This window comes from Eschrichtius robustus, chromosome 16, assembly GCF_028021215.1.
Source record: "Eschrichtius robustus isolate mEscRob2 chromosome 16, mEscRob2.pri, whole genome shotgun sequence".
NCBI classification, from domain to species: domain Eukaryota; kingdom Metazoa; phylum Chordata; class Mammalia; order Artiodactyla; family Eschrichtiidae; genus Eschrichtius; species Eschrichtius robustus.
In genome coordinates, this window is record NC_090839.1 from 38227064 (window position 1) to 38245437 (window position 18374).

The following is an 18374-nucleotide window of genomic DNA, read 5'->3' on the forward strand; positions in this document are numbered from 1 at the left end:
CTTTTAGAAAATTATTTTTATTAAATATTGAGCAGTTTCAAAAGGATATTTGTAAAATATATGAAAAGCATGAGGAAGAACGAGATAATAAATATTCTTAATCACCACCCAGTTTAAGGAAACAAAGAAGCCAAAACAACCCACCATTTACATTGAAGGCATTTCTCCCTCCCACCCCAAGCTCCTGGACTGTTTTAATTTTAATTTTTACTATTGTCCTCATAATAAAAATAATCATATGCCTTTCAAGAAAGTTTTTAAGTGGAGGATATCTTTTTTTTTTACAGTCCAGGTCTTTTATTTTCTTTACATCCATCATACCATGAATTCATAGGGATTGGGCTCCAACAGTCAGGCTCTTTTCCATTGGTTCTCACGAAGTGTGCTTCTCTGGGTGGGGCAGGCTGGCGCTTCAGTTGAACCCAAGTACCTTTCTCTTTGGCTTCCTTCTTTTTCTGATCATTTTCCTTCACCCGTTTCAGGAATCTGTCTCAGCTCTTAGAGTGCTTAATATGCCTGATACACACGTTAATTCTCTTGGCAAGAATCTTGCCCTTAACTTGTTTGTTTACAATGATGCCAAAAGCCTGCTGGGTAACATTGTAGACTCTCCCAGTTTTGCCCTGGTAACATTTGTGGGGCATTCCTTTTTGAACAGTGCCCATTCCCTTGATATCAACAATATCACCTTTCTTGTAGATTCGCATGTATGTGGCCAAAGGAACAACTCCATGTTCTTTAAAAGGCCTAGAGAACATGTAGCGGGTGCCCCTCTTCTTTCCCTTTGTGTTGGTCTTTTTGGCGAATTACTGGAAGATGGCGGTTCCGGCCAAAAGGCAGGATATCTTGTATAGTTTTTTTTGTTTGTTTGTTTGGGTAATTTGGCAGTATTAAATTTTAAAATGGCTATGCTATTGGAATTAATTGTTCCCTTTGAGAAATGTGTTTTATGTGTTCCAAAAAATGCAAACTGCAAAGAAGTATGTAAAACTTGATGTCATTTTAATTTTTCTTAAAAACATGTATGTTTGTATATCTACTTTATAACTATGCATGTACACATACATATACATGTATATGCTGCCATACACATAGACATGATATATGTATGTATACACACGAACGTATGCATAGTCAGTAACTGGTAACATCGCTTATCTCTCATAAGTCTGATTGGAAGGATATTTTCTTGTTTTATACATTTTCAGAGGCAGATGATCATGCAATTATAATTTTATTTACTTAGTGGTGATCATTTTCTATATTTTTCCTCATGAAAATACTTGAAGAAATAAAATAAATATTTAAATATGTTTGAACAGTTAGGGCTTTTTTGGAAGAGAACATATTGCCTTAGAAGGTAAGAAGCAATATGTTTAGAATTTTTTTAAAAAAAGGTTAAGTTACACAAAAAGTATTAAAGCCATCATTTTTCTTCTCCCCCACCCCAAGTGTATTAGTCCAAGAGGCAGGTGTTATCACTTTCAAACCAACCCTAAAGCTGATTCCTTATCTCATCCTTTCAGTCTAAGGCACTTGGAAAGAACATAGCCGTCTTCCTCCAGTGCTTCCTTTCCAACACAAAATGTAAGAAGCCTGTCAGCAAATCACATTAATGTAGTGAACTGTACTTCCCGCAGGACAGTCAAAGCAAAGGAGGTGCATGAATCATTTTAATTTTCTGAATGTAGGCCATGATATATAGGTAATGTTTACTTTTTTCTCTAATTATACGTGTTCATGAGCACTGAAAAGAATCTTTTTTGCGGGGTGGGGGGCAGAGCACCACGCAGCTTGTGTGATCTTAGTTCCCCCACCAGGGATTGAACCTAGGCCACTGCAGTGAAAGCACCGAGTCCTAACCACTGCACTGCCAGGGAATTCCCTGAAAAGATCTTTTTTACTTCATAAAATTACAAAGAAGAAATGAACTATTTACTTCAATCCTATCATCCAGACATAACCACTAATAATATTTTGTTATATTTATTTCTAGTATTTCCAGACATAAACATAAACTATACTTTGAAACTTTGGACATATCATGTGTATGTCTTCTGTTTTTTTTCCCCAAAACCATTATATTTGGAGTGCTTTTTCATGGCATTGAATATTCTTCATAGGCATAGTTTTAATAACTTTGGAATAGATCATTTTAGAGAAATCAATGAAAAATATGAGTTTAAATTGGAAATGAATATGTTGCATTTTTATTGAGGTTGGGATTGAACATATATGTTCTTCTAGGGGAGTTTTAGTATACAATTGATACCATAAGTGAAAAGATAATGAAATGTTTACCTTGTCATAATCAATAGCAATTTTCTTAGCTGTTATTAGGTGAATGGAAGTCTTTATGGATGTGGAAGACATGTCCAAAGACACATCTTGAATGAAAACAGATGGTTGTACATTTCCGTACCCACCAATAGATGAAAAGGTGGAAACTTCATTAACGCAAAGTGGCTTGGAGCTATAACCATGCATCTCAGGACAAAAATGAATCTAGATTCTGTTCTTGTCTCAAGGAGGCAGAAGGTTAAAGGCTTATTTTTGCCAAGCTGTTTACCCCTAATGGATGACTCATTTGGCATAAGCTAGCCTTGTCAAGGTGAATTACACCGGTACCAAGTCTAATACATATCATGAAACATGGGATGTGTTGGTGGTTATGGAAGGGGGTGTGTGTGGAATTGTATCTTCTGAGGTCAAGTGGATGAACGGGGTTGGATGGGTGGGGGAAGGAATTGTCTTTGGGATAGGTAGGAATCCAGGAGCTGGTACCACCTGAGGAGAACCACTGGATTTTTATTTTAAGTGGAAGATCAAAGACATTTACAAGGATTATAATAAGGAAGAGTGTGATAAGGCAAGAGGGGAGGATCAAACAGGTAGTCAGGTGAATGAGAGAGTGGAGAGAGGAACTTATAAAAATCATAGCTCCCACCTTCCGGATGCCTCCTGTGGGCCAGCCACCTGTCTCCTGTGGGTGGAATGTGAGTCACCTGCTTAGGGGGGAGTGATGGAGGAATAGGCCGGGTTTCTTTTTACTTGGCATGTAAGGATAATAAGGTTGAAGGAAATGGGAAAGAAGGACATAGATTGAAGTAAACAGAGCCTTAATTATTAAAAGAGTTTGAAGAGTTGACATTGTCTGACATTTCAAGAGGAATTAAAGGCTCCTTTTAAATGACTCACAGAAGGTCATAGGATTGGTCACAGGTAGCCCCAGGAAATTGCCCACCACTACTGGATATGGATGTGAACTCTTTATTCCTCTAAGATCCTGACCTCTGGGACAGACAGTGTATTCTCTGATGAAAAGTAAAACTACCTTCCCTTTGCATTAGGATTTGTAGGCTCCCTCTCAAGCTAGTTTAAGCAAGAAAAAGGGGAATTTATCAAAAGGATGCAGGGCTGTTTCCAGGGATCCCATGGTAAGAAACTGAAAATAGGAACTAAAAAGCTTTCAAGAATCCAGGCAGCAATTGATTTTCAGGTTCTCTCTCATCTCTGCTCCTCCAGTGCTATTTTTCTCTGTCCCCAATTCTCTTTCCACATGAGGTACAATGATGGTTCCAGATGTTTACATCTCCTGGTTCAAGCAACTCATGACTGGCCCTCTGAAGTCTGACCCCAAATTCTCAAGAGAGGAAGAAGCTGATTGGCTCAGCTTGAGGACATGTATGTCCATCCTTGGTCCAGTCAACTCTGGCCAGTGGTAAGGTCCTAGCACAAATATGGGTGCCATTGATATGCCATGGAAATGGGTTAGATAATAATTCTCAAAGAAGTTGTGGGCTTGATGGGCTCTCCAAAATTGACCACTACCACTGACACCTTAGTAGATGTGGGGCAGGGGACATAGCCTTTCACCATCACTGTGTTTTCTTTTCCACCAAAAATAATATCTAGTTCCTTGCACTTGAAAATGTGGTCCATGAACCTGCAGCATTAACATCACATGGGAACCTAGAAATGCAGACTCTTAGGCCCTACCCCAGACCTACTGAATCAGAATCTGACAGTTGAAGAACCTAGTGGCAAGACGGGAATAAAGACACAGACCTACTAGAGAATGGACTTGAGGATATGGGGAGGGGGTGGGGTGAGATGTGACAGGGTAAGAGAGTGTCATGGACATATATACACTACCAAATGTAAAATAGATAACTAGTGGGAAGCAGCCGCATAGCACAGGGAGATCAGCTCGGTGCTTTGTTACCACCTAGAGGGGTGGGATGGGGAGGGTGGGAGGGAGGGAGATGCAAGAGGGAAGAGAAATGGGAACATATTGTATATGTATAACTGATTCACTTTGTTATAAAGCAGAAGCTAACACACCATTGTAAGGCAATTATACTTCAATAAAGATGTTTAAAAAAAAAAAAAAAAGAATCTGACAGTTCACGAGATCTCCCAACAATTGTAGGACATAAATATTTGAGAAATGCGGATTAGGCAGAGAAGCGAATTAGGAACCACAGATTAGGGCTGTTAAAAGGGCTTCTTCCAGAGAGGGCTAGCATCACAATTGTTTTGTCTGAACTTCAGCTGAGAGCCTTCCCCTACCCTCACCCAAGCTTCCTTTTGAGTGCATTTCTGCTGGAAATTCAGAGTTCAGGACGAGGATGGAGAGAGATGCCGGTGTCTGATGTGGGAACCATAGTGTATGCTGTTCTGTTTTGGCACTGAGGGGTGATCTGTGGGGTGAAAAAAGGAAAGAGAAAAGCAATAAAGGTGTTAATATTATCGCCAAAATGGAAGTATTGGCAAGCCTGCTTTTAATTAGGTAGTCATTATCTTGAAGTTAATAAATGTCACTTATATATTAAGTCACTAACCTACCTCTGTTTTTATGTCCAGCTCTGCAAGTTTTTAAAGTCCCTAAAATGGCATCTTTTCATAAAGCTTAAGCTCTTTTTCAGCTAAGCCAACAACTTTTGATTATGGAGAAATTACTAGATTGATTGTTTAGGATACAGATACCCTCAAGAAACTTACTAGGTAGAACATCTTTGGGAGCAATTCAGAAATCCATGCCATTAGCGTTTTGGACTTTGAAGTCTAAAAAGATGAATTTCAGACACTCTACTTTGCAGGAATTCTATTTTCCTACTTTTCTCTTTTTTACTCCTTAAAAGAGTCCTGGGAACTGACGTGGGTCACTTTAACCTGCCGTTGCTGTTAAATCAAACTGCTCATTTGCAGGGAAGCATTTATTATTTAGTAACTTAACCAGAAATCCATAAAAAAATATTTTCTTATAAAAATCCTTGCTTTGTAAACTGCCAGAAGTGACCAGATAGAAATAACAAGAATTTCTAGTTCTCCAGGCAAACAGGAAACCCCACCTCAGTGGGACCCTGCTGACACCAATTCAGAACTTTTATTCCAACTTATTTTGTTGGAATAGAAGCATTTGGGTTTACTGGATCAGACTGAAATTTTTGAAGCCAACTGCTCTAATACCCTTGGTATTCCAGGTGACCAAATTTCTATATTCATTAAAAGAAAATATCATTTTGTCTGAAGGTTTAACATCCTTATATTAGATAGAAATATAGAGGTATCTGGAAATCTCTGAGTACTGTTTCTCATCCTTGGCTGCACATTGGAATCACTGGAGAGCTTTGACAACTACTGATGCCTGAGCCGCACCTCTGGAGATTCCGATGTAATTGCATGCAGCCTGAGCATGGGGATTTTTAAACCCTCTCCTCCAAGGAGAACCATGCAAGGTTGAACCATCATCTTATGGACCTGTTCCTCAAACAGTCCCACTGGGGGGCATTTGTAGGTACGCTTGTCAAAATGCAGACTCCCAGCTACCAGCCCAAGAGAATCAAATTCAATAGTTTGGGGACAACTTTAAGAATCTGAATCTTTAAGCAAGCCAAGCTCTGTTGAGATTCCAATAGAGGAGGCCCTTGGGCCACACTTAGAAACACTTTATTGGAGATTATTTCTAAAAAGAGAGTGACTGGAAGAACTGAAATGTGTTCAGTGTTGGGTTGTTAGGGATCCATCAGCAAGTGATTCAGGAATATTTTAAAAAGATGAAAAAACAGTAGTGTGATATAGGGACAAGACTCCTTGTGTAACGAGGAAAGAGTGGAGTTCTGGGCCTCATTTTGCTTCTCTAACCAGTTCTGTGGCTCCAGGTAAGACACCCAGTTTCTCTGGTACCCAAGCTCTTTGCCTCTCAAATGAGGACCTTGGGAAATATTAATCTCAGGTCACCTGAAGCTCCAATACTTGATGAGTTTCTGATAGTAAAGACTTTCTGTTCTCATGAATTCTTACAGAAATTTCCAGCAGGACTCTTGATGTTTGCCCTAAAACAGTGGGGCAACAAGCATAGTAGCTTATCCATCACCTGGGCTCAAGAAATGCAAAGTCTTGAGCCCTGCCCCAGACTTGCTGAAGCTGAATCTTTGACAGTGAGGGCCACTTCTCCAAAAATAGTACTTGGAAAAAATAAAGTTGAGAAGTGTTCTTTTTATCTACAGTGAAGGAAAATCACCTTTGGCAAGCTGATTCAAATTGAAGGGGAGCTCTTAAAAAATACTGAACTCTAGAGCCTTGATACACAAAGTGTGGTCTCCTAACTGTCAACATCATCATCACCTGAGAATTTGTGAGAATTGCAGAGTCTCTGGCTCCACCCCAGACATACTGAATCAGAATTTGCATTTTTTTTTTGCTCAAGAAAATCGGATAATTTATTTGCAGGTTAAAGTCTGAGAAACACTGCTCTAGATAAAGATGTTAAAACTGTAATGACAGGTTTCCTTACCTTCAAAATATTATTTATACACCTATCAGTAATCAGTTCCTCCCACACACCTGTAGGCAAATCTAGGAAAAAAAATTTTTTTTCTTTTAAGTTTGTTCTGCACTTGTTTCAACTTAATAATTCGTAGGTGTTGTCTTCCTTGTATTTTGAGGCATTTAAACCTTTTTTCCCATTCTTCCTTGAAGAAAGTTACTTAACACTTTTACTTTTTCTTCCTTTGTTTTTTTTTTTTTTTTTTCTTTTGAAGCTGCCATCTCAGGCTGGATCCCTATATTACTCGAGAATATTTTTTAAACTTATTTTTCTGATATCTGGCCCACTTCTCTAAGATGGAGGATGGGCAGAGTATTGTTGAGTTGTTTTGTTTTTTATTTTGTTTTGTTGTGTATTGTGATTCATTGCTATGTCTGTAGTGGTCTCAATAAAATTATAAGTTTGAAGATTAACATTAAAGTATAACAAATTACAAATTAGAAGATTAACACTGAATTGCAGAATTTCCTTTTGAAATGGAAAAATTCATTAAGGATCCATTAATTCCAGCAGTAGAGCCTTCTACATTACCAATAAAGAAGAACCAGCCCTGTGCAGTGATCACCTTTGAATAGGCAGAGGCAACTTGAGATTTCACAATCAGAACAGGGCAGATTGGGTGTAAAATAGATGGAAATGGAGCCCAGCACACTGTGTGCATATTCTTGTGTGGCAACTTTTAAAAATAAATTTTAATCATTTTATCATTTAAGTGTGCTAGTATAGCTCCTAGGTTCCAGGATATTTTCGGCCTTCTCAAAAAATAGGTGAGTTCTGAAAAAATTTTATTGGCTCCAAAATATAAGATGAAAACTATAACAAAATGACTGTGTCATTAAATATCTCCCAAATAAGACATTTCATTGTCAACTATTTTATCAACCATGACATTATCTCAACTTGTAACTTAAATCATCCTCGTGGACTTATATACCAACTACATCTGCTGTGAGTGCCATCAGTGTGTTTGATATGATTTGGGGTGATGCTAAAAAATAAGAATTTGTAGAACAACAAAGATCTTAAAACCCTGACCTGCCATGGTTAATTACTTCCTTTCTTCTTTTCTATGATTATTCCATATCTACTTTCCTATTTAGAAGTAGAAATTGGTCAGGGTTTTTTGTTTGTTTGTTTTTGGTAAAAATAAAAATGTGCCATAAAAGGGCAATTTTTAGTCAAGTTTTGCGGGATTGCTTTTTCTAGAAAAGCAATTCTTGATCTTTTGGGGAATTAACTCATTTGAGGATCTCATGAAAGCTAAAGAAACTGCTCTAGAAACATGAAAGTATGCACGAAAATATACATTTGGGGCTGAAGGTTAATGTTTCAGTAAAGGCTCTTTGGATGACAAAAATTAGTAAAACAAACCAACAAATAAAATTAACTAATATGTTGACTTTCGGAGTTTTAAGCAAGGAAAGGATAACTTTTTGGTTCACGTAGCTGGAAAGGTGCTTCAGATACAGCTGGTTCCAGGGTCTCATTAGTCTAATTGTACTGGACTTGGCTTCCTTGGTCCCTCTGATGTGCCTTCTCCTATGTTTGGACAGTTCTCTGACTTTACATGTTAGTCATTGATAGCTCTAGCATCAAACCTAGCAGAAGAAAGACTCTACTTCCCAGCTATCTCAGATATATCAGATATCAAATATATCACATATATCACAAGTGAACTTGTTAATCCTGATTGGTCAGATCCAATATTCTGTCCATTCCTGAGCCAGGTGCATTCCATCCCTCGCCATGGGAGATCCGAGCCCAGGTCACAAGCTGCACTTCTGGAGTCAGTATCGCTGGGACCTCAGGAATGGAGAGCAGGAGAGGGGAGGACTTCAAGATGAACATTATTAAGACACTCTTATCAATGGAACGGGGAGTGGTGTTAAGGGGCAAAGGCAACCAGAAGCCACTGCCATGAGCAACTCCTGCTTTAGAGATAAAGAAACCATCTAATTAGCTCAAGCCAACCTTTTTTTTACTCCTATAGAGCCCAAAATGCATGCACATCTTATTCATTCCTTTAATAAAAATGTACGGTGCACCTTCTGTACATGTATATTTTCAACCATGCATCCATGACCCTTATCCTCACAGATGCATTTTTTTGAACTTGTCATCACATACCTTGTCTAAAATGCTGTGCTTGTGTTAGCATTTGAGCAAGATGGGTAAGCACATTGTATTTCCTCAAGTATCTTCCCTAGAGGTGTAAAAATGCAGGTATCTCAGTCCCTAAGCATCCAAACTTATTCCTAATACTTCAGGCTATGTTTGCCAAGCCTCATGGGAAGTTTGTCTTTAAACAAGTCTGCAGTACATATTTTCGGCTTGACTAATGTGGTTCATTGTTAACAGGAAATGAAAGATACATTTAAAATCTGCAAGTAGTGAACAACAGAAAACCTATGAGGGACATGCGAACAGTTGTCAGAAGGTAAAAGGATTTATGTTCTCTCTTCATTTGTCAGTCATGGGACTGATAGCTAGGATTGGAATGGACAGAATACCTGGATCTGACCAGTTGGGATTAAGCTCAATTCTGAAACTTTATTTGAGATACCTGGGAAGTAGAGTCTGTCTTCTGCTAGGTTTGATACTATCAGATATCAGCCTGGAGCTGTCACCTATAAGAGATAATTTGTTTAACATCTATCATCATTCCAACACAGTTAAAGAGGGCTGAGTGATACTGAAAACTCTGCAAAACAATGGTAGCTTTACTTTGGCCATGGATTGCTGGATTTAATGGGACCTTTCTGGAACGTCTAAATAATCCCATCTTTAAAGACCATGAGATGGGACTATTTTATAAATAAATTGGCCTTTTATATCAGCAGAGATGAAGTCAGGAAATGGAAACCACTCCAGGTGTTTCAAGCAGAAGAGATTTAATACAGGGGACTGAGTGCTTACAAAATGGCATGAAAGACTGAAGAATGAGGAATGTGTGTCCACCCCTGGACTTTTGAGTTCAAAGGCATGCCACTGTTGCTGTTGCTGCCACAACTTCCTCTAAAACCTGTATCTTTCAGACCTTTCTTGCTAGGAGCAGAACAGCAGGAAAATGGCCACTGTCTTTCAGATATTTAATTAGTGCTTCTAATTGGCTCCAATTCTAACTGGAACCCAGCTGCAAAGAAGTCTTAGAAATGTAATGTTTAGCTTTCTGGCCTCCCCAACCGAAAAAGGGTGGAATGGAGTTCACAGACAATCTACAGTATATACTACAGCTTTTAAAAATGCAATCAGTTTCTCAAAGAGATATCTGCATTTCTGTGTTCATTGCAGCATTATTCAGAGTAGTCAAGATACGGAAACAACCTAAATGTCTGTCAGCAGATAAGTGGGTAAAGGAAACATGATACACACACACAGACACACACACACAGACACACAGACACACACACTGGAATGTTATTCAGCCTTAAAATAGAAGGAAACCCTGCCATTTACAACATGGATAAACTTAGAGGACATTATGCTAAGTGAAATAAGCCAGACACAGAAAGATAAATACTGCATGATCTCACTTATATGTGGAATCTGAAAAAGTCAAACTCGTAAAAACAGTAGAATGGTGTTTGCTAGGGGCAGAGGGGTGGGGGAAATGGAGAGATGTTAGAGAGTACAAAGTTCCAGTTATGTAGGATAAATACCTTCTGGAGACCTAATGTACAGCATGGCAAATATAATTCATAATACTGTATTGTATACTTGGAATTTACTGAGAGTAGATTTTACGTGTTTTCACCACACACATGAAAGTACCAGAAAAAATGGTGACTGTGAGGTGGTAGATGTTAATTAGCTTGATTGTGGTAATCATTCACAATGTATACATATATCAAAACATCATATTATACACCTTAAATATATACAATTTTTATTTGTCAATTATACCTCAGTAAAGCTGGAAAAAAATGGGTTTTCCTGGGATTTTATAATGAAATCCCATTTTTTGTTCAAGAGAAACCACCTATCTACTACGATTTTAAATAGTGTTAAGATTAGGCCTCAGTAAACAGTGAACTGTATGTTTTCTTCTTTTTAAACTTTACATTTGAATTTACAGACAGTACAATTCACATTTTTGGTTTGAGTTATGTGAGTTTTGCCAAATGCATTGAGTCATGTAACCACTGACATAATTAGGACACAGAGCATTTCCGTCACTCCGGAAAAATACTCTTCTGCTGCCTGTTTGTAGTTAAGCCCTTTCTCCATCCTTTACCCCTAGCAACCACTGATCTGCCCTCCATCATTAATAGCTTTGCCTTTTCCAGAATAGCATAGAAACGGAACCATACAATTTGTATTGAATCCCACATTAGGACAGTGTATGTGAGTTTCTTCTCCGTTGTTGCTGATATAGATAATCCATTTATTATTGCTGAATGGTATTCTATTGTATGTATTTACCATTCCTGACTTTCATTTTGAGAGTATCAAAGTTTTGAGAGTATCCTTTTATTTAAAATCTCCTTATATATTTTTAAATAGCTCTACTTTGCCTCTTAATCATGACAAAGAAATGAGGAAGACAAATGTTTTCCCTTTCCTGGATGACTTCAAACGAGGTGTTCATCACGACGGTTCATCAAGTTATATAGTCTAATTATGATTCCTGAATAGGAACACGATAATTAGACAAATCTCAAGAAATTGAATTTTTTCTATTCTAATAGTTAGACCAAGTGCCTAGAATGTATTAGGTGCCCATTCTTATCACTTCAATGAGTTTTCCGAAAGATGAAATACTTTTTAAATGAATTATTTGTTAATTGGTGCCAGATTAGAACTGAAGGCCAGTGAAGGCCACCTAAATTCTTATTTGAAAAAGTAGAATCATTTTTGGCTTTATTCACAGAGAGCCTTTCCTGTAGACAGATTTCATCATATTTTGATGATTCATTGTAGAAATGTGTTTATCAGTTACAGTAGGAGAAAGAATTACCAGCTAACAGCTAAGAAAAGGAGAAAAGGTTACATCATTCAGTTTCAGGTTCCTAAAGGCATTAGTGGGCAGAATGTAATTAACCAGCTTTGGATTCATCCAGTTTGAGGACTTATCCCCCATCTCTTTTCTGAAGGGTTTTGTGATCATTCATTATCTCAAGTTTTTTGGTTTTGCATTTTAAATCTTATTTGAAAAGCAGAACCCTGACGGCACTGTGCTTTCTTAGGCTCAGTTGAACAGTCAGGGGTGAAGAAACCAAGAAGTTTTCTTATAATTACAATACCCCAAACATCCTGTATGTTACATTCATTGTCTCATGACCTTATCAGGTAGGTAGTATTATTATCAACATTTAAGTGTTAAGAAAGCTGAGGTTAAAAGAAGTTAGGTACCTTTCCCAAGATTCACATAGCTCATCAAGAAGAACTTGAACCCAGGGCTGCCTGGTAACAAAGTCTATGCTTTTAACCACTAAGTTTTAGCTTTTCCCTGCAGTTAAGCTATTTTGTATATATGTAATTATGTGCATTTATTGTTAAGATGTACCTGCTTATCCAGATTACTTACCTCCCTCAATCATTTTTGAACAATGTGAAGTATGAGTAAGTAATACAGCCTGCATAAAATATTTGTGGCCCAGTGAGATGACTAATTAGTAATCCTGAGCTTCTTCCAAGAAGGGTTGCCCACGTGCAACTTTAGTGGAGTTTCCTACAGCACTTGGGCCTGGAGTCAGAAGTCACATTTAATGTCCAGGCTAACCACATTAGTTGGGGCTTTTAGAGTGTGTGCTTATTGGATTTTAGAGGGATATGTTTTGACCTGATGTATAAAAGCCTTCTTAATAACAGAACTTTGTTGCAGTGGGATTCTGCTATATCATTTAAAAATAATTTGATGAAACTAAATCAGATCAGGGACTTGTAGCTAAAGCATTCTAGGCACTTTAGTAGACATTAAAAAATGCTCTGCTAAGGAGGATGCTGATGGGCGATCAGAAATTCAAGGTGGAACGTGACTAATACCCTACACGCTGCCATGGTTATCATCGTAAAGTGTTTACAAAGGGCTCCAACTTAGATGATCAAGCCACCTGACCCCCCAGTCAAACATAAGCCTGGACAAGATTGTTTTACCATGTTCTACGTACATTTCATTGTGGCAAGTCATGTGCTTTCTAGGTTCTTCTGTGCAAAGCTAATAAGCTACAGGAGAGGCCGTTAATCAAATTGTTTTAGAGTGTATTCCACTTCTAAGGGTGAGTAGGTGTGACACGTTTCACTGTGAGCACACCCTTAAAACTAAAAGATGGTCTAGGTTGATACCAGACAAGGTCAACTTGCTCTTTTGTCTAATGAAAAGGTCCTCACAGTTTGTTCACTGGAGCAGTTAACTTGACTTAGCTTGTGAGCTTCTGGTTACAGGAATTATTTTTCTCATTTCGTTTTGCCTCTTGGTACATAGTACAGTATCTGATACACAGCAGGTACTTATATATATATAGTATGTGTGTATGAGTGTAAAATACTTCAAAGTTACATGGGAGGAAATCCCATGTGATTCAGGGGAGACTGAGAACTCTTCGGGGAATGGAAATCTTTGATTGCTTCGAATCCTCGGTATATATTTATTAAAGAACAATGTATTGAATATTTGACATAGATAAATGTTTTGCAGGAGGGATAATGATATACTTGTTTTTGCAAAGTATACAATCAAGGGTGAAAGACCTGCAGATGGAGCCTAGCATGATTCTACTACTACATTTATTATTAGTCCTGCCTAACATTTATTGAGCAATAATTAGATGTCAGACTCCTTCTAAGTCGTTTCTGTATTAACTCATTTAATCCTCAAAACAGTCCTATTGAAGTAGGCATTATGATTATCTCCATTTTACAAATGAGGCATCTGAGGCTCAGAGACATTAAGTAACTTGCGGAAGATCACACAGCCGTAAAAGGTGTAGTTGGGATTTGAATCCAGGCAGTCTGACTCCAGAGCCTCAACTTATATGTACTAGAGTCTACTGATCTGGGAGACCAGACGGGAGAAGAAGGGGATCACAAATAAGGACCCCCCCCCCAAGTTGTGGGTTAGAGAAGGCCTCCCAGAATCCTTGACATCTGTGTTAAGTCATGGATAATGGACAGGGATTAGCCAAGTGAAGAAGGGGGAAGCAGATAGTGTAAGAGTATTGTGTTTGGATGGTATGTCATATACAGAATTGGGCACTGTGGTTGGGGAGTATGTGTGTGTGTTTGGGGTGGATGATAAAAGTATGATTGGAGAGACAGGTTATGTAAGTCTTCTTAAAGCTGTGTTGTTAAATGGATTTTTATCTTGTAGCTGGTAATGGGCCATTGAAGTGTTTAATCAGCTGACATAATAAAACTTGCATTTTTTTATTGATGTGTAATTGATTTACAATATTATGTTACTTTCAGGTGTACAGCAGAGTGATTCAGTTGTGTATATATATATATATATATATATATGTATGTATATATATATATATATGTATGTGTGTATATATATATATATATATATATATATATATATTCTTTCTCAGAATCTTTTCCATAACAGGTTATTACAAGACATTGAATATAGTTCCCTGAGCTATACAGTAAGTTCTTGTTATCTTTTTTATATATAGTAGCATGTATCTGTTAATCCCAAACTCCTAATTTATCCTTTCCTCCCCCGCTTTCCCCTTTGGTAACCATAAGTTTGTTTTCTATGTCTGTGAGTCTGTTTCTGTTTTGCAAATAAATTCACTTGTATCATTCTTTTAGATTCCACATATTAGTGGTATCATATGATATTTGTCTTTCTCTGACTTACTTCACTTAGTATGATAATCTCTAGGTCCATCTGTGTTGTTGCAAATGACATTATTTCGTTCCTTTTTATGGCTGAGTAATATTCCATTGTATATATGTACCACATCTTCTTTATCTATTCATCTGTCAGTGGACATTTAGGCTGCTTCCATGTCTTGGCTATTATAAATACTGCTGCTATGAAGACTAGGGTGCATGTATCTTTTCAAATTAGAGCTTTCGTCTTTTCCAGATATATGCCCAGGAGTGGGAATGCTGGGCCGTATGGCAACTCTATTTTTAGTTTTTTAAGGAAGCTCCATATTGTTTTCCATAGTGGCTGTGCCAACTTACATTCCCACCAACAGTGTAGGAGGGTTCCCTTTTCTCCACAGCCTCTCCAGCATTTATTATTTGTAGACTTTTGGATGATGGCCATTCTGACCCGTTTGAGTCATCGTAGTTTTGATTTGTGTTTCTCTTATAATTAGGGATGTTAGCATCTTTTCATGTGCCTGTTGGCCATCTGTATGTCTTCTTTGGAGAAATGTCTGCTTAGGTCTTGTGCCCACTTTTTGATAAAACTTGCAGTTTTAGAAAAGTTAGTTGGCCTTCTGTCTAGAGAATAGAGGGAAGGGTAGGGGACGGACTGCAGACAGAAAGACTAACTAGGAAGCTTTGCAGCAGCCCAGAAAAAGAGTGATGGACACTTAGCCTAGGCTAGGGGTGAGAAGGGGGCAGATTCAAGGGAGATCCAAGGGGTAGAATCAACAGGACTTCATGGGCAGGAAAGAAGTGTTAGAGGGAAGAGTTGCATTTAGAGTATTTTAAAGAATAAAATGTGAATTTCACAGTTACTGTTCTAGGCCAGCATTGTGTTGTTCTCATAGTTCATTTCCCTGTAGGAAGGACAAGTTAATTGTTAGAGGAATGGGTGTACATGGTTTTCTATGGACTTCTGGTCTATTTGGTTTTCCTTTAGAATGTTTCTTGAATACTTGTGGCAGATTCTTTCACTAAACTTTTTCTTTTATTCTTGAATTTTATTTTATTTTTTTTTTATGAAGCAGGTTCTCATTAGTTATCTATTTTATACATATTAGTGTATATATGTCAATCCCAATCTCCCAATTCATCCCCACCACCCCCGCTTTCCCCCTCAATAAACTTTTGATGCATGCAGCCTCTTATGAACAGGAGTGCTAATCCCGCTAATATGCCATTAGAAGAAGAATGAAATGTAAAATTAAGATGAAAGGAATTATACTAGTCTTCTCTACATAATACTCCTTAGATGTTAAGATTGAACATGTCTTTTACCTGCAAATAATCATATTCTGACTTTGTTCTATTTTTATACATGCAAACACATGTTTGAAATTGCATATATATATGAGCCTTCATGTGTATGGTTGGGAACAACAAATTTATTTCCATCAGCCTTGGGTAATGTGTTTTTATAATGGGAAATTCTATCCTTAAACATACCACAGTGTTAAAGAGAAGTATATAATTTGTCCTATGAAAACTATGCCTTGTTCTTTTCCCCTATGCCTTGTTTCTGGAATACCCATCTGGGCAACAGAAGCCGTGTTTCATTTGAGGATTTCTCTTCTGGCTGATAGGTTTTATTCATGGCTCAAGAGAGCAAATAAATGTATTATATAAATATCCCTCCTTATCTAAGGGTCTTGCTTTTTCTGTACAATCCAGGTTTTCAAAAGGTAAAATTCTTGACTCATGTAATATTTTTAAAATCTGTGCTAATTTTTTGGTCCATTTCCTCCTTCTCCCTTTTAGCTTTGTAATACTCATTCATTCAAATGAAAAAAAGATATAACCATGCTTAAGATGCTTGAAATTTTTTTTTCCAGTTTGGAATTCTTTGAATGCAATGGAGGCTCTTTAGAATTTTACCATACAGTGGGAAATGCTGTGTCGATAACCACAGGAACAATGTTTTATGATATTTCTTATGAGACAGCATTACTGGGGTAGGGGAGGAAGCAGGTGGCATAATATTAAATGGGACCATATTTATATCAGACTAGACTTAGAAGAAAGATAGCTAGCTATTTATGGAGTACTAAGTCTGTCCAGATAAGGTGCTAACTGCTTTACAGACATTATCTCATGTGACCTTCCCAAAAGGTGAGAAATATACTTATTTCTTCCACGGTTGAGGGAAGTGAGGTTGGGAAATTTATCTAGGCACACTTATCCAGTGTTGCACAAGGGAAGGATGGAGATGAATTTGGACCTAGCCTTTCCGATTTCAAAGTTTATGCTTTTAATCAATACACTGTAATTTAAGATACACGTGGGGCTATTTCAGGGGAGAACATGGTAGGGAGGTAGGGGAGAGGAAGGAGGGAAGGAAAAGAATGGGAAAGGCATTGCATAGGTAAGCTAGCCTCTGTAACAAAGAGGGCCACAAATAGATAATGGCTCAAATATGGTACAAGTTTATTTTTTGCTCATCTGACAATACTGGGCAGATGAAGCGGTTGGTGGTGCCGCCACATGTTTTCAGTTTTTCAGGGATCCAGGCTGATGACAGCTCTGTCATTGTTAACTTGTAGCTTTCAAGTTCCCCCGGGGGAATGATGCTGTCTGTCCTCCCTGAGGGGGGCAGAGTGCATGAGTGTGTGGGGGAGGATTTAATGGGCATGCCTAGTTATGACACATGTCACTAACATACTCACAGGCCAGGACTCAGTCACACGGCTCTACCTGACTGCAGGGGAGGCAGGTAAATGTAGCCAGGTGTGGACCCTAGAAGATGAGGAATGCATGGATTTGGCTGATTTGTCAGGAACCAATAATCAGTCACGAGATCCTGTAAGAATCAAGTCTCCGTGTACACATTTATATTTTGTGTTCTTCCATGCTTTGTGAGAGAGGGATTATTTGTCTCATTTTACAAAGCAAATAATTGAGACCCCGGGAGTTGCCCAAGGTCATGTGGCTATTAAATAAACGGTAGAGCTGGAGCCCCAGCCTGGCTCCATGCTATCCCTGGGCCTGCTCTTTCTTCCCTTCACACCACACATGTTATTCGGTCTCTCACTCCCTGCCCCGGTCTAGTCCTTTGATAGGAAGCAATTCCAGAAAGCAAGATTCAAATCCCAATTAATTCTATGATTCTCAAAATATGGTCCCCCAGCAACATCACGATCACCAGGGAGCTTGTTTGAAATGTGCAATTTCAGTCTCTATCCCAGACCTGCTGACTAATGCAGTCATTCCAACAGACTCCCCAGGTGATCTGGATGCAGGGGGAAGCCTGGGCTCCTGCAAGACAGCTTCCCAACCCCATCCTGCTGTCTGACTATCATCTTTCATCTGTGCCTGGGAAGAGGTGGGTTCCCTCTGTTAGTCACAGGATATAACCAGTTGAGTAGAATTTCAGCCTTTATGCGGAGCAAACATGTTTAACCTAGAAAGGACATCTTAGCAACGTAATATTGAATGACCGCTTAGCCTAATTTTTGAAAAGCATGAGCTGTCTCCATAGATAAGCCAAACAGGCCCCAACAAAACAGAAGAAAAGAGAACTTGTCTCTTTGGGTTAGTGGACAACAATTTGATTTTCTGAAGAGAGCAGCTTTTTTCCTTTTCCTGAGAAGGTAGGAGTACTGAGCCCCTAGTTTTCCCACTGCAGTTTACAGTTAGGGCCCAAACAGATTAAAGACACACACTCTCAAACCATCTGACCTCTGATTCCACATTTCCCAGGGCAGTCCCGTTCCTAGTG

The 18374-nt window shown here is 38.4% G+C and overlaps 1 protein-coding gene and 1 pseudogene across 1 annotated transcript in view; one reads left to right on the forward strand and one right to left on the reverse strand.

Moving 5' to 3' along the window:
• The window catches only part of PLCB4 (phospholipase C beta 4), a 423084-nt gene that overhangs the window by 209089 nt on the left and 195621 nt on the right, over positions 1 to 18374 (forward strand). The window lies entirely within an intron of this gene.
• On the reverse strand, positions 316 to 806 carry LOC137750383 (large ribosomal subunit protein eL21-like; annotated as a pseudogene).